Here is a 25,758-nt window from a genome sequence, read left to right as displayed (position 1 = left end):
AGTGAAAGCTGTCATACTGAGGGCATCATAGAATCATAGGGATTGGAAGGGACCTCCAGAGCCCATGGGGTCCAACCCCTGCCAAAGCAGGGTCCCTAGGACAGGGCACACAGGGCGGTGTCCAGACGGGGCTGGAATCTCTCCAGAGAAGGAGACTCCACACCCCCTGGGCAGCCTGTCCCAGGGCTCCCTCACCCTCACTGGGAAGAAGTTCTTCCCCACATTGGGGGGGAACTCCCTGTGCTCCAACTTGAGCCCATCGCCCCTTGTCCTGTCCCCTCAGACACTGAGCAGAGGCTGCCCATGTCCCCCTGTGTCCCACCCTTCAGCTATTGATCCCCATTGATCAGATCCCCTCTCAGGCTTCTTCTCTCCAGCTGAACAGCCCCAGCTCACTCAGCCTTTCCTCACAGGGGAGATGCTCCAGGCCCTTCATCATCTCCATAGCCTCCTCTGGACTCTCTCCAGGAGATCCCTGTCTGTTTGATCCCAGGGAGCCCAGAACTGGACACAACACTCCAGGAGGGGCCTGACCAGGCCACTCCTTTCTGAGCATGGTGTGTGCCAAGTTGCATCTCCTTCAGTCAGCCCAGTACCTAGAGCAAACTTGCCATCCCAGGAGCAGTTAAAAGGAATCCAGCCTCACCCAGGCAGCTCAGCCTGGTGATTTGCTGAATTGTTGTTCTGATTATTTGGACAATCTGATAATGATTTGGTTTCAAATGCATCCAACGTTCTTGGAGCTTGCTAACTGATTGTTGGGAAAATAATCATTATGGTGCATTATGCTGAAGTGTTTGTTTTATACTAATTGTTCTGACCTTCTTCATCTGTATTTGATGAGATTTCTATGCATAATTAAAAGGCCCTCCAGGAAGGGGGGGAAAAATAGTCGTCAGCAAACTAATCTATAGGACAAGTAAATGCAGACCATTCCTGTCACCTTCCTTCATTTAAAATTCAGTCTTCCTTTTTCTTTAAGATTTTTTTCCTGCATCAATGCTTAGTGTGAGCTAATTTTAAGCCACTTTAGCCTGTTGTTAAGACTTTTTTTTTTCCCTGTTGTGAAGCCTAAGTTTTTCATTTGCTGATGCTTTAAGGCAGCCAGATGTTTTTTTAGGAGAACAGAGCTGTGTGTGGAGGCTTTATCTTCAGCCTTGTGTCCTGCTTGCCTTGCAGAGGCCACTGGGTAGAAGCAAAGTGCCCTCTGGCCAGTGTCTGCTTCTGCTGCTGCCTGGGCATCCCTCTGGGATTTCTGGGGTGTGGGAATGAGCCTGCAGGAAAATACTTCAATTAATCTCCATTAAGTGTTGCTTATACTGAGGGGAAATTTAACTTGAAATAAGCTCACAGTCTCATGGGAGTTTGGCAGATCTTCTCTTAAGAGATTTGGGTTCCTCATCTCCAGAAACCCCTGTGTATGGTTAATGTGTTCTGCCTTTGGGAGGCTCATTTGCTATCTGTGCCTCTGAAGGATGTTTGCTGGCTGAAGATGCTCAGTTCCCTCTCAGCAAGGCTCATTGGACCTCCAGGCAAGAATGATGTGGGATGGGCATGTCCCTTGTGTCCCCAGAGGGAGAGAAGGCAGCTGAGGGAAAGATGAAACTGCTTGAGATCAGAGGGCAGGGAGAGGGTGAGAGGAAATCTTTCTGGGGGAAGGTGTGGAGACTCTTTGGAGCAAGGTGGTAGGCTTGAGGGTCTTTGCATCACAAAACCCCCTTGGAAACTGCTTTGCCTTCATCTGAATACCCCTGAATTTCTGGAGGTTGTTTCATTGGCTTATTAGTAGTGTGACTGGACCCTGGTTATTATTTTTTTAACTTCAGCTCAAAGGATGTAGATACTTGAAGTGGTGGTTGCACCACCACTAACATGGGTATTGTCCCTTACAATCAGGAGAGGAGTTTAGGAGTATTTTCTTTTCTGTCTTTGCCTTGCCATCTTTAAACAGGAGCCAATACAGGCACAGTGGGGTAGTCCTGGGATTCTGAGAGCTCTGGACTTACAATTAAGCAAAATCCCAAGTAATTTAGCAAATCTGAAGTCTTAAAAAGGGCTAATTGCCAGCATCAATCCTACATGGAGAGATGTTTCTAACCTCAAGTGGTCTAGGTAATTCAGTTGCCCCGTTCTGCCTAATGGTTAAAAACCCAACCAACCCAACCCATTTGTTGCCCTGTGTTAATCAGCAGATGATGAAGGGCCTGGAGCATCTCCCCTGTGAGGAGAGGCTGAGTGAGCTGGGGCTGTTCAGCCTGGAGAGAAGAAGCCTGAGAAGGGATCTGATCAATGGGTATCAATAGCTGAAGGGTTGGACGCAGGGGGACATGGGCAGCCTCTGCTCAGTGTCTGTGGGGACAGGACAAGGGGTGATGGGCTCAAGTTGGAGCACAGGGAGTTCCCCCCCAATGTGGGGAAGAACTTCTTCCCAGTGAGGGTGAGGGAGCCCTGGGACAGGCTGCCCAGGGGGTGTGGAGTCTCCTTCTCTGGAGAGATTCCAGCCCCGTCTGGACACCGCCCTGTGTGCCCTGTCCTAGGGACCCTGCTTTGGCAGGGGGTTGGACCCCATGGGCTCTGGAGGTCCCTCCCAACCCCTGTGTTTCTGTAATTACTCCCACAGTTTGGCAGCCTCAGCAATGTGGACTCTTGTAGACAGAAACCACGTGTTTTCATGGGGAAAAAAACCCAGTTCTAATAGAGATGACTGCACTGCCTTGGTTCTTTTCTTTCCCTTATGCTCAGACATTGCAGTGTCTTTGGGGTGAGTCATGTTTTATCTTCTCTCTGTAAAGTGCCTGTCTTGAAGTCAGTAGAGAAGAAAAGGTGCAAGAAATATCTGGTACATCGTTAATGAGTGGTTAGGGAGTAAAAAAAGCTGGTTCAAGACAGATCTAAGTAAGGACTGAATCCTGGTAGGACTTTGACTTTGCTGAGGAGCTTGTAGAGCTCAGCCCTAAATAGCTGCACTCACATCCCTGAATGAAAGCAAAGTGCTGAGGCCCTCTTTAAATAATAAATGCTGTGTGTGACAGATTTCATCTCTCTAGCTGGGACTGCACAGAAGCACACACATTTCTAAATAATACTAGGATGTTTTCCAAGGTGTTATGAGTGCATGTGGCATCTAGTATGTTCACTCAAGAGAATTAAAGGAGATAAAACGACAGGAACCGAAGCTGAGAGCTGAGTGCTCAGAGTCAAGTGTCCAACAAAGCAGCGCCCATGTGCCTGCATAATAAGATTTGCATCTCTTTAGTGTTCTTTCCTCCCGCAACCTTGACATTTGAAATTGGTCAATAGATGTAAAGTTGCATCGATTCATTAATTTTTAAAAGCAAACTTTGAAAAGCAACTGAGATGCATTTGAAAGAAAGACGCCCAGTTAGAAAGGTTAATTGTTGTTTCAAGTCACTTGGTGAAATCAATAGGACTTGGAGCTCTAACAATTCCTGTGCTGGGTTTTTTTTTTGTGGAGAAGCAGCTAATGGTTATAACTCTTCCTTGATGGAGCCCAGGAGTTTTGTGCCCTGTGAAAACCAAGCAGTGGCTGTCTAGGGACTCTGAGCTCTGTCTTTGAGCAGGTTAGCTAGTTCCAGCTCCTTGGTGTGAACAGAACATGAAGGAAATGTTATCTTTGCAAGGGACAAGCTAGGCTACTAGGAGTGTTTGGTTGTATCTGTGTGTGTGTGTGTGTATCACCCCAAAGCTGCTTCAGAAACCACTGGTGAAAGCTGCAGAAATGGTCCCTCAGGAAACGGTCAAAATTAAGGGGTTTTGTTCCCTCCCCTCAAGGGACACGCATTGTGGCACTGCATCCAAGGACATGGCCCCTGCTCCCTCCATCGAGGACCCTTTGAAGGGCAGACAAGTGACAGCAGTCACTCAGCATGTGAGCTCTGCATGCTGTTTGCACAGTCTGTGGCTACAGCCACATTTGGAGATAATTCAAACCTGGCTCTAGATTAGAGAGTCATAGAATCAAAGAATGGTCAGGGCTGGAAGGGACCTCAAAGATCATTCAGTTCCACCCCCTGCCATGGATAGGGACACCCTCACTTTGGATGGCCCAAAGCCCCATCCAACCTGGCCTTGAATGTCTCCAGGGATGGAGCTTCCACAGCCTCTCTGGGCACCCTGTGCCAGGGCCTCACCACCCTCAGAGTAAAGAATTCCTTCCTAACATCTCACCTAACCCTGCCCTCTGTCAGCTTGAAGCCATTGCCCCTTGTCCTGTGCCTGCACTCCCTGGTGACCAGTCCCTCTCCCACTTCCCTGTAGGAAATAGATGGGAATAGGGTCGTAATTTCTTGGGGGTAGGAGGACTTAAGCGTTTGCTACAGGATTGAAGTTCTTTGTAGATGTGTGTTTGAATAAATGCCAAGGTAAGAAACATTCTCTCTCTTCGTTGCACATGAAGAAAATAGAGGCTCAAAGAGATCAAATGAAAAGCATCCCCTGATTTTGGGTGCTGTGTTTGGGATGCCATGGCTCTGGTGTCATAGAGAGTTTATCATCCAGGCTGAGAGCACAGCTCCCTTCTCCTCCCTTTCCCCATCCCCAGGCTTGCCCCAGCCACCACCGGCATGATCCTGCCATGCACTTAGTGCCACCTCCAGCCTGCCTCATGGGAGCACAAGTGTGATAGAATTAATAGATCTAAATGAGAAAACACAATGAGACTTTTATTAAGAACACGAGCTCTGAGGAGTTGAAGCTGTGTAAAATTAATGTCAGCAAGAGAGGAAGCAGAGCTTTGGAGATGCTTCTGGTGCTTCCAGCGTGCAGAAGTTCAAAGCCTCCTCCTCGGGGCTGTTATTTTGCCACCACCCCCACCACACAACCACCCTTCAAACACCCTGATCCCAGAGCTTGTCATCCAAGTACTTCCTCTCTGAGCATCACTTTAACTGTGCCTCTCATCTCTTCCCACCCCCTGTCCTCCCTCCGCTGAGCTCATTTAGATGGAACGATACAAGAGCAAAGGCTGAGCTAATCTAATGGATTGGAATTATTTAACACCCTTCCCATTCCTGCCCAGCATGTAGCTCAGCCAGTAAGTTGTTCTATGCATGTACCCCTGTGTGCACACGAGGAGACGCCGACGAAGGTTCGCTAACGCCAGCCTGAATTCCAATCATCACTAATGCCCATTGAAACCTTGCACATAAGTTTTAATTAGATAGTGCTGATTAGATCTAGTTCTAGTCTTCCTGCCTTTATCCCTTTTTCCATGGGATTTAGGAGTAATTAGGATTTTAATAGCCAAATACTGTCCTTTTTTACAGCTCTATAAGCCTATTCTCACATTTTATCTGTCTTCCTTTGAAGGGAAGAAGAATTCCACAGAATTTTCACAATTTGGGCATTACTCTGGAATTTTTTACTCATTGTCCAGTATCTAAATTTCTCCCAGAATGTTCTCTTGGGAAGATGAAGCCTTAAGAGTAATATCAGATGTTACCTGTGTGAGGAAATGGGCTGATGCAGTGCCACAGACATGAATTAAAACTGCTGATTAACTTGGAGTCAGATGCTTTACATCACAGAGAGCTTACAGCTCCTGCCTGCCAGTGAATAGTGAAAAGCCCAGTCTCATGATCCTGGGGCTCCTTCAACTAGAGCCAATGCTCACTTAAGTGTTCTTCAGACACTGAAGAGCCTGTATGCAGGCTCAGAGTGGATTCAGGGTTAGATCTCACCTGAGTGCTGATGGAGGGCATGTCTCTGGTGAAGATTCAGTTCAGGAGTCAGGCATAACATGACTTTTCTCCCGTAGAATCCTTGAATTCTCTGGAAAACTCGTGCTGGGACATGATGCTGGTGGAGGCCAGAAGGGAGCCAGGTGAGTTTTGTACCTGTGGACAATGATTAGTCAGTCCCTGGTTTAGTTTGGTTGCTCAGTCAAATTCTGGAGGTGCTGGCATGGACCTTGCCCACCTTCCCTGAACTTCACAAAGCCAGGATTTCTCTGCTGGGCTTTCTGTGTGGCAGTCTTCTCTCAGGCTCTGCTGGAGGAGGAGAGTATGAAATGAACAGCTGCAGAACTTTTCCTTCCATTCCACCAGTTCCTGTTGTTGCTCACTGAGGTCAGAGGAGAGTTTCCATCCCAGCAAGCTTCCAGACACACAGAGCAGAAATAACTTCAGCTTAATAGAAACCAGTTCTGCAGAGCTGCTCTGAGGCAAAGCCATAACATGGGAGGCTGTGTCTTCACACAGGTTGCCCATGCTCATCAGTCTTGGCCTCCTGCAGCACCCAGAGATCCCTACTGCACATGTAGTGACTGCTTTAGCTAGAAGATGTCCTTCAGGGAACCTGGAACTGCAAGTGAAAGGACATTTTACTGGAAGGAGGAAGAGACTTGCAACCAAAAGGTTTAAAATCCCCAAGAGTCTTCAGGATCCAAGGTAAGTGCTATGTCTGTGTGATCCTGGGGGGCAGAAGTACATGCTGTTTGCTGTAATTTCTCAGGGCTGGTGTTGGTTCTTAACTCCAGGAGAGGTGGTTTTATATTATATTTTCCACTGTGTTCTTGTGTCCAGGCTTGTAGATCCTGTTAGCTTGGGAGAAAGGCAAAGAGGAGAGACACCCCCAGAACAAACAGATACTAGCTGATTAAAACCCCAAGTGCAAGGGGTGAGGTGAGCATCTCTCAGACCTTTCCTACATAGAATAGACTCATAGAAAGCCTTAGGTTAGAAGGGACCTTCAAAGGCCATCTAGTCCCACCCCCTGCAGTGAGCAGGGACATCTTCACTAGAGCAGGTTGTTCAGAGCCCCATCCAGCCTGACCTTGGATGTCTCCAGGGATGGGGCCTCCACCACCTCTCTGGGCACCCTGTGCCAGGGTCTCACCACCCTCAGAGGGAAGAACTTCTTCCTCAGGTCTCATCTAAACTGCCCCTGCTCTGGTTTAAACCATCACCCCCTCATCCTATCGCTCCATGCCCTTGCAAACAGTCCTGCCCAGCTTTCCTCTAGGTCCCCCCAGGTCTTCCACATGAGCATCAGGGAGCAGCATGGACCAACTGCTCCAAACAGGAGGTGTGTGGTCACAGAATCACAGGGGTTGGAAGGGACCCCCAGAGCCCATGGGGTCCAACCCCCTGCCAAAGCAGGGTCCCTAGGACAGGGCACACAGGGCGGTGTCCAGACGGGGCTGGAATCTCTCTGGAGAAGGAGACTCCACACTCCCTGGGCAGCCTATTCCAGTGCTACTCCAGGTCACTGCCAGAACAGACCAGCTCTTTTCCTGCTGTGTTCTCTTTGGGTTGCTTTCCTGCTGATTTTCTGCTTTGTGTCTCTCTCTAGCTGCCCAGCTTTCCTTCTCTCTTTGCTGGTCCCCTCACACATCTCCAACACGTGGTTGTTTTGCTTCCATGCTCTTTTCACTTCTGCTCTCCAGCCTCCTCACTCCATTGACTTTCAGCCTTCCCCCTTTGCCTTCCAAGTGCAGATGGACAGGGGAGGTTTGCTGTAGGCAGGTCAGGTGGCCTTGTCTGAAGCTAAACCAGTTGAATTTGGACACAGCATCTTACTGTTGCCTCAGCCTGGTGCTGGGACCAATGCAGCCATAAGGTATCCAGAGTAATCCAGAAGTCCCAGGTGAGGGCTGGCCTTGAAAACTCTTTTGTACTTGGTATTTCTGTGTGCAACAGGGTTAATTCTTCCCTTCACTGCCAAGCTGAGCTGCAGTGCTGCCCGAGTTTGGGTTCTGGTGGGGGAGAGGAGGGCAGAGAATTTCAAAAGTTGCTCCAGGCAATGTCACTGTGGAGTAAATGTAGCTGAAAGTGAAGCAGAAAACAAGATGGGACTTTGCCACTGCACACGTCTGGTGTCATTTCTTCTCTTGGCATTCCCAGCCTGCACATCGCACGGGCTCGCCCACTGCTCGTTAAAGAGGCACCTGAACACCATCCCCATCCAAACCCTCCTGGGTCCTGATCCAAAATGCACAGCTGCAGGAGAGGTGTCTGTGTCCCTCCTCCCTCCTTCCAAAGCTTTAATAAGCAACTCGAAATGGGGGTCCAGCTGAATTGAAGCCACCTTTATGTTCAGCAAAGAAAAACCCACATTAATCTGTGGTTTGGCCACAGCATCTCACCAGTTTGTGTTAAATCAGTCCCTGATTTTCCACTATAATTGCTGTTTTTTATAAAATAAAACCCCTCATTGATTTTGATATATGAGTGTATGTGCACATGCTTGTAAGCTGTCACATTCCTCCTTAAAACAAAGGGGGTGTGTGTGTGTGTGTGTGTGTATATATATTTTTTCACTAGACTTACTGCCCTGTCTCCACATTAGAGAATATGCTGAGCTTTCAGGTTGTCTGCAGTTGCATTCCTTTGGGGAAACAGGTCGGAGAGAAGTGTGACCTCATCAGATGCTTCCTGAGCCTTGTCAACGTGTAACCTTGTTTCCTAAGGCATGTGGTGCCCAAGCAGGAACAAACCAACAGCTGGAAAATATATTTCAACTCCTAGAAATAGATTTGTTTGAAAAAATAGTGATTTCACTAGTGATATATTACCAGGTGGTTATTTCTGATCAGTCATAGAATGGTCTGGGTTGGAAGGGACCCCAAGGATCACAGAGCTCCAACCCCCTGACACAGGCAGGGACACAAACCTCCAGGCCTGGAGCTACACAAGGCTGCCCAGGGCCCCAGCCAACCTGGCCTTGAACACCCCCAGGGATGGGGCACCCACCCCCTCTCTGGGCAGCCCCTTCCAGCCCCTCACCACTCTCTCTGCAAAGAACTTCCCCCTAATATCTCATCTAACCCTTCCCTCCTTCAGCTTCACTCCACCCCCCTTGTCCTGCCAGTCTCTGCCCTTTAACAAGCTGATTCCCCTCCTGTTCCTCTGCTCCCTTCAGGGACTGGAAGGCTGCAATGAGGTCCCCCCACAGCCTTCTCTTCTCCAGGCTGACCCAGCCCAGCTCCCTCAGCCTCTCTCCGTAGGGGAGCTGCTCCAGCCCTCTGAGCATCTCTGTGGCTCCTCTGACCCCTCTCCAACAGCCCCACATCTTCCTTGTGCTGGGCCCCAGCTCTGGACACAGGACTCCAGCTGGGGCCTCCCCAGGGCAGAGCAGAGAGGGACAATCCCCTCCCTGTCCCTGCTGCCACCCCTCTGCTGATGGAGCCCAGGATCCCATTGCCCTTTCCAGCTGCAGGAGCCACTGCTGGCTTGTGTGGAGTTTCTCATTCCCCATGACACCCAGGTCCTTCTCAGCAGGGCTGCTCCCCAGGAGCTCTTCTCCCAGTCTGTATCTATGGCTGGGATTCTTCCAGCCCAAATGCAACACCGGACACTTGGCAGTGCTGAACCTCATTAGGTTCACCCAGGCCCAATGTGACATCGTTGCTTAAAACCTCATGTTTAAAAACATAACTTACTTTTTTTTGGTTACTTTTCAAATATCCCACGTGGCAGCAAATCTGGAAGCTTGTGAAGTAGACACAGGAGGATGTTTTGGGGGAAAAAAAAGCAGGCTGAAATAAATTTGGGGTTTTTCTCCCCCAAACAGGCTGTCCCCAAAGCGATTCCATCCTGCTTAATTCCTGACCCGTTCAGTTAATGGGGCTGGCAAGTAAGAGCAGCCACATAGATTTTTATTTTTCACAGTTTTGTTTATTTGAAGCAGGAGTGGTTATGCTACCCCAGGAGTGAAGAATCTGTCTTTTTAACTGTGCTATTAATCATCTTGCAATTACATGTCTGGAGACAGCAGGAGCAGAGCCACCGACTCTGACCAGCTGCAGTGGTGGTGGTGTGGTCCCTCTTCTGGTGGGGGGAATTTCCAGCCTGGGCTCACACAGTGGAAAGGGGGTTTTGTAGAGTTCAGCAAGAATTTTTTCCAACAGCACTTGACCATCAGATTGTGATGGTGTGTAGGTGGGGATGTCTTTAATATGTCTCCATCAGGGATAAATGGCTTTTTCTCTGTGTGTGTCAGAGGGGTGAATAAGCTGTTTCGCTCTCCCTGCAGTCATCTGGAGGGAAATTAATGATCTTTGGTCATGAGACTTGGGTAATGCTGTCAGAAGGCAAAGCCCTTTGACAGCAGTGAAGCAAAGTTTTCAAACTTGGGGTCTGCCCTCTTCTTTTAATCTTGTGCATACCCTGCATGGGGCTGGCAGGGAGATGTGAGCAGATCTAGCTCTCCAGAAAGCTGCTGGAAGTTCTCCACTATGGAGGGAGCAGTGGAAGCTGCTCCAGCACAGACCTTGCAGAACAGCACTGTGCTCCTGCATGGGGTGATGGATCTGAGAAGGGATGAGGATTGGATGGCTGTCACTCTTCACATGTGAAGTCCAGGTGGTTGTAAGTGAAGAAGTGACAGAAAAAACACCTTTGTCAAACTCAGTTTCCTATGGGAATCAGCTCCATCAGTCTGCATCCCAGCGAGCAAGGCAGTGTGAGAATGGAAACCCCAGGCCACTGGGACTAATCCCAGGTACCACACGTCTGTAGGAAGGGGGCTTTGGTCTTCTGGAGGAGGGTGTCAGTTGGGAAAGAGCATGCCAGCACCTCCAGCAGCTTGGGGAGGGCTTTCCAGGAGCTCTCTCACTGGGGAGGTTTCTGCACATGGTCACTGGGGGTGTTTTGGAGGAATGGCTTTTGCTGGTTAACAGGAGACTGTGAGGTTGGTTTTGGCTTCTTGACCTGATGGGATCCCTTTACACCTCCACGAGTGCTTAAATGATCCTTAAAGTGACTGAAACTGCATAACCCCCTGATGTACACCTCTCTTATGGCACCTTCACGCTGCCAAAGCTGCACAAAGCACCTTTAGTGCAGGTGATTGCCAAGAATGCTGCTGGAACTGGTGAGGCAAACTGGAAGAGCCCACCCCAGCTGCCCCTCAGGAGCTGCCGTGGGTGGTGCCTTTCACCCTGGAGCGATTTGACTTCTTCAAACCCACTTCCCTGCAGCCTGAGCGAGGTTGAACTTGCCCATTAGCTGCTGCCTGGATGTGCACCCACATGGACAGCGACTCAGGCTCAGCTTTACACGCGGCAGCGTGTCGAACCCGACCCCGTGGCTGCGCTCCAAGAACAAGTAGCGCCGCGTCCAAGCCGGCTGTCGTGGTGAGGTCAATATCTGGGGCCTTTTCCTTCTCCCTCCAACTCAATCATCAGCTGTTTATGTCCATAGCCACATGCACTTAAAAACAGTTTATGGCAGCGCTGCAAGAAGGAAAGGTGGAGAAAGGCCATCCCAATAAACACCCTTCAACACCCATTACCGTGAAGAGCACTAAAGCCTGAGTGACAGCCTAAAAAAGAAAGAAGTGTCATCTTTGATTCATGCCCTGGTTGAATTAAGCAATATAATCACTGACAAATCAATCATTACCAGCCATAAACAACCGGTTCGTTAGTTGGCCTTCCTAAGGCAAAGCTGTGGAACCGTTAACGGGCTGCACATCGGGCTGTTAACTGCAATAAGACTCAGCTCAACGCTGTGGGGAGAATTACCAAGAATAAAGACCAATTTCTAACATCAGGGGATGTAAAGCAGCATCAGAATCCATCAGACTAAATCAGGAGTAATCCTCCCGAGCACAAGGGAATCGCTGGATTGTAAATCCCATTTGGGGAAAGAGGAGATTCTGGTGGAAGACTTTAAACTGCCTAAACAGTGTTTTTAGGGGAATATCCTGAAGTAAGCAGAATTCAAAACTGCCATTTTATTGGAAAGGGCAGAGACCTTTCTTGAAGGACTGAAGCTTATGCTTTAGTAGGACTGACAACTTGCTTAAAGAGACAGGGAAGTTTAGAGCCACTTTTCTGTCACTGGACTCAGCCCCATTCCCAGTGATTATCATGCTTTGAGCCCAGCCAGAAATCAAGCACCATGTGGCTGCTCATTCCTCTCCCCCCACAACCCCTGCTGGATGGGGAGGAGACTAAAAAATGTCAAACTTGGGGTTGAGATAAAGATGGTTTAATAGGTCAGCAAAGGAAGAGGTGAAGGGGCTGGAGGACAAATCCTCTGAGGAGCAGCTGAGGGAGCTGGGGGTGTTCAGCCTGGAGAAGAGGAGGCTGAGGGGAGACCTTCTCCCCACCTCCCCTGCCCTGCCAGGAGGGTGCAGAGAGGTGGGCGATGGTCTCTTCAGCCAGGGGACAGGAGATGGGACAAGGGGCAATGGGCTCAAGCTGCCCCAGGGCAGGGTCAGCTCAGCTGGGAGGGAAAAGTTCTTCCCTGGCAGAGTTGTCAGGGCCTGGCACAGGCTGCCCAGGGAGGGGCTGAGTCCCCAGCCCTGGGTGTGTTTAACAGAGGGGAGATGAGGTGCTCAGGGATCTGCTTTAACTTAGGATGGGATTGGTTGGACTTGATGATCTTCAGAGGTCTTTTCCAAATAACAACAATAGAAAATATAGAAGCTGTATATATGCAGCACTGAGGCTCATCCCATCCCCAAGCAAAGATCTCCATGCCCCTTTCAACTCCATGTCATCCTCCTCCATATATAAACAACAGCTGTAGGGTGTGGAATAGCCCTCCGGCTACTTTGGGTCAGCTGTCCCCTCCCAGCCCCTCGTGCACCCCTGCAGAAGGCTCATGCCTCCTCCCTGGCAGGACTGGTGAAGCTGGGAGGTCCTTGACTTCATTGCAAACACTGTTCAGCCACAACTGAAACATCAGTGTGTTATCAACGTTATTTCCATCTGAAATCCAAACCACAGCACTGTACCAGCTACGAGGAAGGAAATGAACTCTATCCCAGCCCAAACCAGGACAATGGTTTTTAAATTAAACCTCTGCAGCTCCAGTGTAGTTTTTTGGAAAGCATCCTTTGCTGGGTATTCACTTAAATCACAGTGCCATTGTCTAGGACAAAATAGATGATTTTTATTAAGGCAAGAAGGGCCCAAGTTGGGGGAAAAAAATGAAGATTTCCAACAATGACTGTGATTTGGATTGTTGAACCTCTGGGCTACAGATAACTACACATTGCTGAGCCTCTGAGCTACAGATAACTACACACCCATGAGGTGGCCAAAGACAAGGCCAGGATTTTACCTCATTCAGGGTAAGCAGTTTTAATTTCCCATTGGATGTGCTTGTGTCTTGTTGCTTTATCATATTTTGCAGCATCTCAGCATCCCTGTTAGGGCTGTCTTTCAGCTTTTTTTTTTTTTTAATTTTTATTTCCAACTCCTCTTCACTTATTATGCATAGAAAGAGGCAATAAAACCACCCATAAAAGGCAAATGAACAACAGAGCAATGTGTCTGTCCTCACTCTTCCTCCTACACCTGCTATAATTCTGCCCCATCACATTTCCATCCCTCTCATTCCCCTATAAATCTGCAGGAATCAAGAAATCTGTCACCCTGCCCATGTTTTTGGAATCAGCTTCTCAAGAAAAAAAAAAGGAATTATAAAAAATAATTCCATAAGATGCCAAGAAACCTGAGAAGATTATTGCAGCTAACAGAGCCTGATTCAGTGAGAGCCCTTGGCAATTCCAGTAGACAAATCTTCTTCATTTAGCCTCATGCCTCAGCTTTCCTAAATGAGAGGAGCATTAACACAGGCTGCTCAGCCACAGGGGTGGCACAAGTTAGCTGTAGCTGCAGGGGAGAGAGAGCAAAAGGGGAATTCCAGCTGCATTTGGGAAACTGGGAAGCCACTGCAGTCCTGGACTGTGGGCACACTGTGCTTCAAGAATCCTGTTGGCAACCTGTGTTATCTACAGATGGGAATTTGGACCCTTGGGGCTCAACTCATGGGAGGGTTGGATCTCATGAAAGCTTCAAGTCCAAAGTCCTATGAGTGATCATTGAATAAGGGATCAGGTCCCTGATCTTTTCCTCTTCCCAGTTGTCAGCTGAAGGGCTGGTGGAGTGTTTTTAGGACAAGAAGTTGGCCTCAAGAAGAGAGTGAAAGCAGGAAGACAGCAAAGCAGAAATCCCACTGGGTGATGATGTTCAGGGCATGCAGTGCAAGCAGCCATCCAGGCCAACGAGCCAGGAGTGCAGAGAGGACTCTGCAGTGATGGCCCATCCAACCACGACCTGCTGCCTGGACAGTTCCTCACTACAACTCCAGTGTTTAGGAGGTGATTGTGTTAAAGCCTCACTGTCTTGCAGAGACATAAAATAGGCATCTATGACAGTGATGTTTGCAATCTGTGCTGGGTGGGTGATAGACTGCTGCTTCTGAGCCATGTCAAAGGGGTGGGGGGGTTGGACTTGATCTCTTGAGGTCCCTTCCAACCCCTACAATTCCTTGATCCTGTATGTCCTCAGAAAAGATCAGGAATCAGTCTCAAAAGCAAGGATGCTTCAGATCACAAGAAGACTGTTTCTGGAGCAGAGAGTTTAATTTCTAGATTAACTCTGGAACTTTACCAAGGTTTCCTTCACTTTATTTATTTGGATTATTGACCTTTTAATAACATAAGCTTCTCAGGTCATCTCTGCCTTCCCCTGTGTAAGTAGAAGCCCAGCTCAGGCCAAATGTGGCTTAGGTCCAGCACCATTAACACGTTGCAAATGATACATCAGCCTTTTTAAAATCCAAACCTGTGCCTCTCCCAGGTAAGAAATCTGTCACATCTCTCTTGAATCACTTTTGTTACTCTAATCAGATGGTTTCTGTATGAGGGAGGCTGTGAGCAGAGCAGTCCCAGAAATAAATGCAAGGTTATTTTGGGGGTTTGGGCATCAACACCAGGGGGTTTGTCGTGCCTTGATGCAAACACAAATTGCACATCACGTTAATGATGACGCCAGATCAGGGCCCTGTACAGTGATTATGTTTTATGCATGAGATCTCTGCTCCTCCAAGGCACATCAAAGGTTCAGCACTGACCACCAACAAGCACATTCATCCTCATTTGAAAGCTGTGTTGCAAGCTGTGTTGCTGTCTTGTCTTTCCTAATGGTCTCTCAGGGAACAGCCCCCTCCTGGGAGATGCTGCAGTCCAAAGCCACGTTTCTGCTGACTCAGCAGTGCTCAGGGTTTTCTGGCAGCATTTATGGGATGTAAGGGGCATTGCTCTTCAGCAGCAATTCTCAGGATCCTGAGACTTTTCACACTCTTTACCATGTGTTTTTCTTGCAGCCTCGAATCACGAGTGGTGGCTGAACTCAGGGCCTGGATCGTGGCATTGCTCTGAGCTGCAAGCACAGGCAGGGGTTTGTTGGGAGCTGGGGTGGATCCAAGCCCCACCACAAAGATGTTCAAAGCCAGCTGGAGAGGTCCTCTCATAGCAGGGATCTGCAGCAGCAGTGTTTTGGGGAAGAGAGGAGAGGAGGTTGAAGTAACTGCCCCCACATTGACTCATCCCCTTGATTTGGGTCTTTCTGGAACACCATAACCTGGCTGAACTTTCTCTCTTCTTCCCCAGCTCCTTCTGCATGGTGTAGGTGTCCACTTTGACATGAAGGAGCATCTCCTTTTGTGACCCACCCACTGATGGGTCGATGCTTCTGGTTTCCCCTCTTTAAAAGGTTGATCACCCACTTCTCTGGACAGACTGAAATCTACTTGCCTGACACAATGACAGAAGCAGGGCTGAGATGTCATGAGAGATAAACCACACCGTGCCTCATCTGTCCCAGGGAAACAGCATCTAATCAAAGGTAAGGCTGGCAGAAGTGAAAATAATTTAATTATTAAAATTCCAAGGCAAAAGGGACATCTTTTTTTTTTTTTTTTCCCTGAAAAAATGTGTTTGGGTATTGTGAGGTCATAGAATTAATGGAGACTGTCCTTATTAAATGGCTAGTTGCTTCTTGTAGTAATAAAAGAATTTATGGAAGACCACAGCAGTTCAGCACATATCAGCTTAAAATGCATTCAGAGGCTAATCACAGAGCTGCCTGAGAGCTATGCAGAGGGTGCTGAATTAATCAGGTGCTTTGGACTGTGAAACACCGTGAAAAGAAAGAGAAGGAATGAAAAGGGAAAGGGAAAGGCTGTCTGCTCGCTGAAGTGCCTGTAACTGAAATGGTACCCAGGGACCCCTTTAACAGGAGTCAGCAAAAGAAGTGACCTTCATTACCAGAGTGCTGACTGGGCACTTTCTGGGGTCTGCTTTCCAGTGTCTGAGAGAAAGAAATATCAGGCAAAAACCCGTGTGCTTGGAACAAACAGCGATTCCCAGGCTGTAAGTGGACTGGATTCAAAGGGACGTCCTGGCAGCGCCCCATTTTGGGTCTGCAGACGACAGAAGGGTTTGTGCTTTGTTGCTGCCTGCCTGGCTTCTTATTATTTAGTCTATTTAGTACTCAGTTCCAAAAGAGGAAAATGGGTGTAATAATTTTTCTTTTCTTCCAGCTTCTGTCATATCTGTTGGGCTTGAAAACCCTTCAGTGCAGAAATAACCTCTTTTTTTTCATCCTTTTGCTATAAATGCACCTTCACCAGGCATGTGGTGTGTGGAGACCCTGTAGAAATACTCTGCCATTTGTCTCACACAGTAGGTCATAGAATCCCAGACTGGTCTGGGTTGGGAGGGGCCCCAAGGATCACAGAGCTCCAACCCCCTGCCACAGGCAGGGACACCAACCTCCAGGCCTGGAGCTACACAAGGTTGCCCAGGGCCCCATCTAACCTGGCCTTGAACACCCCCAGGGATGGGGCACTCACCCCCTCTCTGGGCAGCCTGTTCCAGCCCCTCACCACTCTCTCTGCAAAGAACTTCCCCCCAGTATCTCCTCTCACCCTTCCCTCCTCCAGCTTCACTCCATCCCCCTTGTCCTGCCAGTCTCTGCCCTTTAACAAGCTGATTCCCCTCCTGTTCCTCTGCTCCCTTCAGGGACTGGAAGGCTGCAGTGAGGTCCCCCCACAGCCTTCTCATTGATAGGTTCATTTTTATTTGCTTGACCATTAATGTAAAGTCAATATAGAGTGACATATATAGTCCTGTATTGATCATTGATCAGATCCCCTCTCAGGCTTCTTTTCTCCAGGCTGAACAGCCCCAGTTCTTTCAGAAGGGTTTGGGGATCTAACCCTCTCCAGGTGCTTTATTCCCATGTTATGGTGACTTCAGCATTGTGTTCACAGCAAAAAGGCACTGGCCTCTCCAGGAGCATCCCCCATTCCTGACTTGGGTGGAGCAGCATCAAGACCTGATGCCAAGACACAGGACATCAACTGCTCAACCACAGCTGAGGGAAAGCACAAACTGCAAGGTAGGGTGTCCACAGTCAGCATTCTGCAGATCAATAGCTGCTGGTTTCTGAAGGGTACAAAGCGAGTGCTCCAAAATGAATTGCTGGAAGCTGACATTAATGCTTACAGGGGGGAAACAATAGCAAAGGAGAAGACATTTAACCAAACACCCCACCCACGAGTGAGTTCTCCTTGCAGAACAGTCTAGGTTAATTTTTTCTGCTGAGTGTAACTCCTCAACATCTCTCCTCAGTGGCTATGAATTAATAGTTCAGTTCTTAAGGCAAATGCTTGGAGTGGGTTTGCATATTTTAATATTCCAAAGGCACCTTCCACATGTGTTGCTTTGGCCCTTGAAAGCTGATTTTTCTGTGCCTGCTGAGATGAGCTTCATTGTAAAAAATACCTGTAGGTTACCAGCACGTAGGTGTGTTTGTAACATCCTGTTTGGAGCTTGATGTGACTAAGCGGAACAGGTCAGAATACTTGTTGCTAAGGTTTAGAGCCTGGATCTTGAAGTGGGAAGGAAACCCACTGGTTCACCACAGTGTCCTCCTGGGAATTGGGAAAGGAGAAAAAAAAGTCTGTTGCAAAAGTAGTTTGTAAGGCTTAAGCATGAATATATTGAAATGAAAAATGAAAGCAAGTGTGGAGTCTGGCACCTGGGAAAGAATAACTGCTGGAATCAGTACAGGCTGGGGGTGACCTGTTGCAGAGGAGCTCTGTGGAGAAGGACCTGGGGGTCCTGGTGAGTGACAGGGTGGCCATGAGCCCGCAGTGTGCCCTGGGGGCTGAGAGAGACAATGGGATCCTGGGGCACATCAAGAGGAGTGTGGCCAGCAGGTCACAGGAGGGGATCCTCCCCCTCTGCTCTGCCCTGGTCAGGCCCCACCTGGAGTATTGTGTCCAGTTCTGGGCTCCCTGGGATCAAACAGACAGGGATCTCCTGGAGAGAGGCCAGAGGAGGCTACGGAGATGCTGAAGGGCCTGGAGCATCTCCCCTGTGAGGAAAGGCTGAGGGACCTGGGGCTGTTCAGCCTGGAGAGAAGAAGCCTGAGAGGGGATCTGATCAATGGGGATCAATAGCTGAAGGGTGGGACACAGGGGGACATGGGCAGCCTCTGCTCAGTGTCTGTGGGGACAGGACAAGGGGCAATGGGCTCAAGTTGGAGCACAGGGAGTTCCCCCCCAATGTGGGGAAGAACTTCTTCCCAGTGAGGGTGAGGGAGCCCTGGGACAGGCTGCCCAGGGGGTGTGGAGTCTCCTTCTCTGGAGATACTCCAGCCCTGTCTGGATGCCGCTCTGTGCAATATGAGCCAGGGTGCTGCTTTGGCAGGGGGGTTGGATCCTGAGAGAGGTCCCCTCTCTCCCCTGCACGAGAGCTGCAGTGCCAAAAGGGTGTCGCATCTGGAAGGTTCTCAGCTGCTGCAGCTTGTGTTTTGCTGCTCTGCTGTACATCAGGATCTTCCTGAGGGATTTGTTTGGGTTGCTTTGGTTGTTTTTTTATAAAAACAGTTCCTTTGCCTCACATGCTCATGAGGCTGTTTAAGAATCCTCTCCTTCCACTGCTCTTTCTGTGACACACAAAACGTCCACCCACAGAATCAATTTTAATTTAGAATTTTGCAATTTTCATCCACAGGAGTTTTTGAGCTGATCGATGGTTTTTTAATTAGCTTCAGCTCACCTTGTGCTTTCTGTTTCAGTCCTGTAGAACAATTTGCAGTGCAGCACAGGGAGGCCCACCAAGGTCCACCTGCCTGAGAAGGCTTTGTCTGGTTTGTGTCCAGAGAGCTCCAGGGCTGCCCATGACTGATAAATGAGATGTAATACAGGGGGAAGAAGGTTCTATTTTGATGATCTGCTTGATGTAAAGCTTAACCAGCCCAGGAGATAATGGTTTTGGCTCACCTACCTACAAAGAAGAAACACAGGGTACAGTCTAGATGGAAACTTTTGCACCTCACAGCCTCTCAGTAATAGTTTTGTGCTGGGATTAGAGCTCACACCTCATAGAATCATAGAATCCCAGACTAGTCTGGGTTGGAAGGGACCCCAAGGGTCACAGAGCTCCAACCCCCTGCCACAGGTAGGGACACCAACCTCCAGGCCTGGAGCTACACAAGGTTGCCCAGGGGCCCATCCAACCTGGCCTTGAACACCCCCAGGGATGGGGCACCCACCCCCTCTCTGGGCAGCCTGTTCCAGCCCCTCACCACTCTCTCTGCAAAGAGCCTCCCCCTAATATCTCATCTCACCCTTCCCTCCTTCAGCTTCACTCCATCCCCCTTGTCCTGCCAGTCTCTGCCCTTTAACAAGCTGATTCCCCTCCTGTTCCTCTGCTCCCTTCAGGGACTGGGAGGCTGCAATGAGGTCCCCCCACAGCCTTCTCTTCTCCAGGCTGACCCAGCCCAGCTCCCTCAGCCTCTCTCCGTAGGGGAGCTGCTCCAGCCCTCTGATCATCTCTGTGGCTCCTCTGACCCCTCTCTAACAGCCCCACATCTTCCTTGTGCTGAGCCCCAGCTCTGGACACAGGACTCCAGCTGGAGCCTCCTGAGGGCAGAGCAGAGAGGGACAATCCCCTCCCTGTCTCTGCTGCCACCCCTCTGCTGATGGAGCCCAGGATCCCATCGCCCTTCCCAGCTGCAGGAGCCACTGTTGGCTTGTGTGGTGTTTCTCATCCCCCATGACACCCAGGTCCTTCTCAGCAGGGCTGCTCCCCAGGAGCTCTTCTCCCAGGCTGTAAATATGTCATCATGTTCTCCACAGGAGGAGAAAGCATCGCTGCATCCGGCAGATTAAAAATTACAATTCATTATTCAAGGCACCTACTGAATTTTCTCCATCTCCTTTGGCTTCATTGCTGCTTATTGGCATGTTTGTGGGTAAACAGCAGCTCTCCCATCTGCCCTTAGCCAGAGTTCCTGCCCTGTCCACGCGTTAACGTCACCATCAGGTTCAGGTGACATTACCCATTTATCACCATGGGAACAATTTTGAGCTGAAAAACACAGGCTGTGGCATTAATGAGTAAATAGAGAGGGAAGAGTGCTGATTACAAAGCAGGCATTAAAAATCTTTGCAATCAGAGGTAATAGCAATGGAAAAAATGGGTGACAGACAATAAATGAGAGAACCCTCAGCGTTACAGTTGGAAAACTATCCCTGGGTCCTGCACTGTTTCTGTGCATTAGGCTGAGATGTGTCTTCGTGGGGCTGCTCTCTGCCTTGGAGAAAAATAGCTTCATTTTAAAGGGTGAATTTTCATTACAAGAACAGCATTTAACCAGCATTGGTTTCCAAAATCATGGGAAGAAAAATGTGAAGCTGAAAGTGACTGGGAACAAAAATATTTACCTTTCCACCTTGGATTTTAAAATACTTAATGCTGATGGATTTTATTATTATTATTATTATTTGATGAAGTAAAAAGAAAGCAAGTAGGAGCCTCAGGCTAAAATAGCTTCTTATTTTAGTGGAAGAGTTCTGTCGTGACCAGCTGTCTACTGTCTGTGTACAGGACATAATGAATCACAGAATCACAGGGGTTGGAAGGGACCTCGAGACATCATCAGGTCCAAACCCCTGCCAAAGCAGGGTCCCTAGGACAGGGCACACAGGGCGCTGTCCAGATGGGGCTGGAATCTCTCCAGAGAAGGAGACTCCACACCCCCTGGGCAGCCTGTCCCAGGGCTCCCTCACCCTCACTGGGAAGAAGTTCTTCCCCAGATTGGGGGGGAACTCCCCGTGCTCCAGCTTGAGCCCATCGCCCCTTGTCCTGTCCCCTCAGACACTGAGCAGAGGCTGCCCATGTCCCCCTGTGTCCCACCCCTCAGCTATTGATCCCCATTGATCAGATCCCCTCTCAGTCTCTTCTCTCCAGGCTGAACAGCCCCAGCTCACTCAGCCTTTCCTCACAGGGGAGATGCTCCAGGCCCTTCATCATCTTTGTAGCCCTCCTTGGCCACTGTCACATCCTGACAGGCAGTGATGCTTATTGTTCTTGGAGCGAGCTGGAGCTGTTTCTTAGACCAGTTCTTCCATGTCTTCAGCATCCAGAACAGGTCGGTGGGTCAGGGGTCTGCACTGCAGACTGCAGCCTCAGTGATGCTCGTGGGCTCTGCTGTTCTTCATGTATCCGTATGCATGCCTGGGGGAAATATGGGATGGGGGGAGACTTGTTTGCCATGTATTCCATGTCATGAATGTGCCCAGCAGCATCAGCTTAAGGGCCTGGGACAGTCATTCCTGGTAGATGAATCACAGAATCCCAAGGTTGGAAAAGACCTTTAAGATCATCGAGTCCAACCATCCCTGTCCTATATTAAACTATATCCCTAAGTACCTCTTCTACCCTTTTTTTAAACACATCCCTCCATGACACCCCTCCATGAGTTGGCATTAAGGAGAGGGTGATGCCAGCATTTCATGCTGGGTTTGGGTCTGGCTCAAACGCAGAGGAAAGCTGTAAGCTGCTTCTCTCCTCTCTGCCAGGTGTTGCTTCCAGCTTTGCTGAAGATACCATGATTTCCAGGGTGTAAAGACTTTCACAGCCCCAAACCAAACAGTGCTGCTGGCTTGTTTGATGCACAACTGCATCCCTCCTCCATGCTGCTGCCCAGGCTGCCTCGATGCTCCCATCCAGCACTTCCTCTTTGTTTCTCCTTATGAAATAAGGCAGCTAGTTCATGCCACAGATTCTTTAATTCACTCTCTTGGGCAAACATTTACAATGAGCTCGTGGTTTTTGGCTGTCAGACAAGCCATGGAAAGCTGGTGCTTCTGACGGTGCGTTTAGCAAACTTCCTTCCTCCCATAGGGAAGGGAGAGAACAACCACATTTTCCAGCTCTATTAGGGTAAAGACTTTTTAATCAACAGATTTTAATCATAAGGTAGGCAGGGTAAACCATGTAACTAATATATTTGGCTGTCATGCCAAGCCCCAGCTAATGTCCATTGGGGATGGTAGAGGCCAGGGAGGACAGGAACACATTAATATCAACAATTATAAAACTCAATTACAGCAAAGTGTAGAAGAACAATGGAGCAGAAGCAGCTTCTGAGGCTCATACAGGCTGAGCACTAACAGCACAATGGGATTATGTCTTCATTAACAGTTGGCATCACTAATAGGGACACATGTATCACATAAACTCCCGTGTCTTTGGGTTCAGTGTCTTGATGCTTCAGCCCTTCATTGAGAAATCCCTTCTCTAAACTCATCCCACATGGGGTAAGTGCAGTTCACACCATCACACAGCACTGGCATGAGACGTGTAGGAGCAAGCAGGGTGAGTGCAGGAGCTGAGCATCCCTGCCACCTCTGCTCCTGGAGATGAGCCGGCTCTGGGCCAACCATCTCCATCCTTTTTGAAGTGCAAAGTTGTCTTTCAAGTCCCTGACACCACTGTCACCACCCTTGTCATTCCATAAACTCTTCAGAAGGTTTTGCAATAAGCTAAATTACCTCCACAGAAGCTTTTACTTCGACCAGCCCCACTGTTCTGACAAGGTTTGTGCTGCCTTCCCTGGATTAGTCCACCTGGCCAGAAGCTCAGCAGAGCTTCATCCCTGTCTCCATCTGTGTGATAGCTTTTGTGGTAAGTTCAGAGAAAATAGGTTCAACTATGTGAGCGTGTGGTATGTTGATTGTCACATATTACTGGGTGTATTTGGTTGTTTGGGCAGAAATTGCCCAAATCACACCTTTAAATGTACTCATTTGAAATCACATTTGGAAAATGCATCAGTGTTGCAGAGTAGTAGTGACCTGCTCTTGGATTTTGTGGTTTTCCTGCTTTTCTGGGGAAGAAGGGACCATGAATGACCTTCAAAAATTGCAGGGAAAAAACCACTTTTCTCAGATGTTTAAACAACAAGTTGCTGTGGAGTTATCTGCACTGGCCAGAGATAATTCTGCAATATGCATTCAGTGATACTGATGGAATATGCTAATATCCATAGCTTATTTTAAATGTCTTCTCTTTAAAGAAGCTGGCATTGTAGTCCTCATGTGTATCATATCTCACCAGACCAAAGAAATGTGACTTTATTTCCTATTATCCCTATTATTTTACAGTTTGTTTTGTTCAGAACCCTCAAAACTTTTACTCCTGAGGGTTTACTGCTCTTGAATTTCTTATGCTTTCCTTTTAGGTTCCTCAGGAGACCTCGGTCTCTGGTAAGGTCTCATTCTAAGCTCCCAAGACAAGTGCCCTTGCATAAAGAAATTTTGCATTGTATTTTGCAAGGCCAATCAAAACCCTCTTGCTTCACTTTCCAGCTACTTCACCACTCATCAATTAATTTCCTTCCCCTTATCAAGAGGTCCCATAATCATCCAGTAAACATTCTTGCTACTAGAAACTTTTAATAACTGTTATTTTTTTCATCCAAAGCTCTTTGTAAGTGAAGCTTTGAAATTGTCGACTTCTCTTGGTGACAAGAGTCTTACTCCACATCACGTGGCTTGGCAAGTTCCTAGGCTGCACCAAAGAAGGGCTTGTAAGATGACCCACTCTCTCTCTGCAAGCTCAGTGGAGTTTTCTCTTATGTCCAAGGGCAGGATCTGGCTCTTCCCATTTTTTTTCAGATAATTAAGACACAGACAAGTAATTCTGTGTGTTGCTCTCTATCATTGTGATGGGCTAGTTTTAAATAGTCATTTTTCCTTACAGTTCTATATTATCTTTTCAGCATTATTTTTTTTTCCAGCTGTAGTGTGAGAAGCAGATTGCAGCATCAAGCAGTTGCTTTTTGGAGCACATGGTTCCTTGCTCTGCCACAGGACTCCAGGAAATGTTTCCAAGCAAAACTCCTACAAGATCTAATCATTTCCTAGGGACCCTGCTTTGGCAGGGGGATTGGACTCCAGGATCTCTGGATGTCCCTTCCAACCTCTAAAATTCTGTGAATCTCTGAAACCATCTAAATATTTCCACTGAATATGTGAATCTCTGAAACCATCTAAATATTTCCACCTCCATTTGCATACACCCATTACCTAACATCTTAACTGGCTGCAGAGGGTTATTTGTGGTGTCATTTCCTTCTTCCCTCATACGTGATGTCTCTGGTCCTGGCTTCTGAGCCTTGGTGTCTCTCAGGGTGCCAATGTTACCTTCTCTTGCTTTGAACCAAGTCCTTACTGCAGATATCTCTGCCCAGATGTTCGCTGCCCACATCTGGTCCCAACCCAGCATTGGCACTCTAGGAATGAACACGACAGGCACATTTACACTGAAAGAGAAGAAATCAAAACTTCACACTGCATCTGTATAAATTAGGTTTTCACCAAAATAAATAGTGCTTCTGATAAAAATAATGGGAAAAACATATGTTTTAAAAGCAGAAACCTTAATGCTGTGAAGATATTTAAGGCTACAAAATGGTTCATTCTTATTGTTTAAGGCTGAACCATCTGAGCATCTTTGGGTTGCATAAATTTCCACAAATATTAGTTTATATAATATTCTGTAATATTCATCGTATCAGAACAGATATAATCAGTCCATTTGACCATTATTAAAATGTGAATTATATGCAGTCCCCTCTCTCTTATTATTACAGTTCTTTTGTATTTCTTAAGCCACACAAAATTTAATAAATCTTTGCAGGACTTAATAAAGAGCTGAAGATTTATATATGTACTAAGACATCGAATTAGTCTTCATAGCCACATTGAATTTATTTTCATCAGGTTCCTCATCACCTGCTAGTTACCATATTTATTGCATTCTCTTCATTGCTTCTCAAAACACGTACACATGAAGCGTTCTTGGAAGAATATCTGTACAGATGTTGTGTTCTTCAGGTAAATGTAACAAAAACTCTCTGATGGGCCAAGACATTTGACTTGGAGTAATTGAGAGGTGGTGGGTTCAAGTCATTGCTGTCCATCATGTGACAGCTCCTGGGAAGCTTGGTTGTTTGCTCCTCTCTTCTCAGAAAGAGCCCTGCTTTTTCAAAGAATAACCAGAAAACTGCCTCAATTTTACAGAATCACCAGGTTGGAAAAGCTCTTTAAGCTCATCATTCCAACCGTCCCTGTCCTGTGCTAAACCAGATCCCTGAGCACCTCATCTCCCCTCTGTTAAACACACCCAGGGGTGGGGACTCAGCCCCCTCCCTGGGCAGCCTGTTTCAGGCCCCAACAACTCTTTAGTAAGAAACAAGTGTGGCATTTACACAGCAAACAGATTATTTGTGATGATTCGTGCCCAATCTGTCACCCCTTAATTCCTTAACAAATCCATGATTCCCCAGACTGATAATGTGACTGCTTGGGACCTCCCCTCGAAGTTAATAAGGATATCCAGAGATTAATAGGCATGAAATTGCTTGAGGCTGTAGGCTGATGAGGATCCACTGTGTTTTTGCAATACCAAAATCTCTCTTTGAAGCAGGGGACTTCAGGGACAAATCGCGGGACCATCCTTGTGCTCTGCTGTCTCCATGGGAAGCAGCTTTCAACTGTGTCAAGGGTACAGGGCATGTCTGCAGCAGACACTTTGAGAGCATCAGTCTGGCCTGACTGCCCTTGTGACCAGGTATTTGTCACTGTTCTTGAAAAATTTACCTTCTGAGCAGCAAAATCTGCTGCATCTTCTCAGGCT

The sequence above is a fragment of the Gallinula chloropus genome, assembly GCF_964237585.1.
Source record: "Gallinula chloropus genome assembly, chromosome: 14".
NCBI classification, from domain to species: domain Eukaryota; kingdom Metazoa; phylum Chordata; class Aves; order Gruiformes; family Rallidae; genus Gallinula; species Gallinula chloropus.
The sequence above is the reverse complement of the archived record's forward strand: the minus strand, read 5'-3'. Positions refer to the sequence as shown.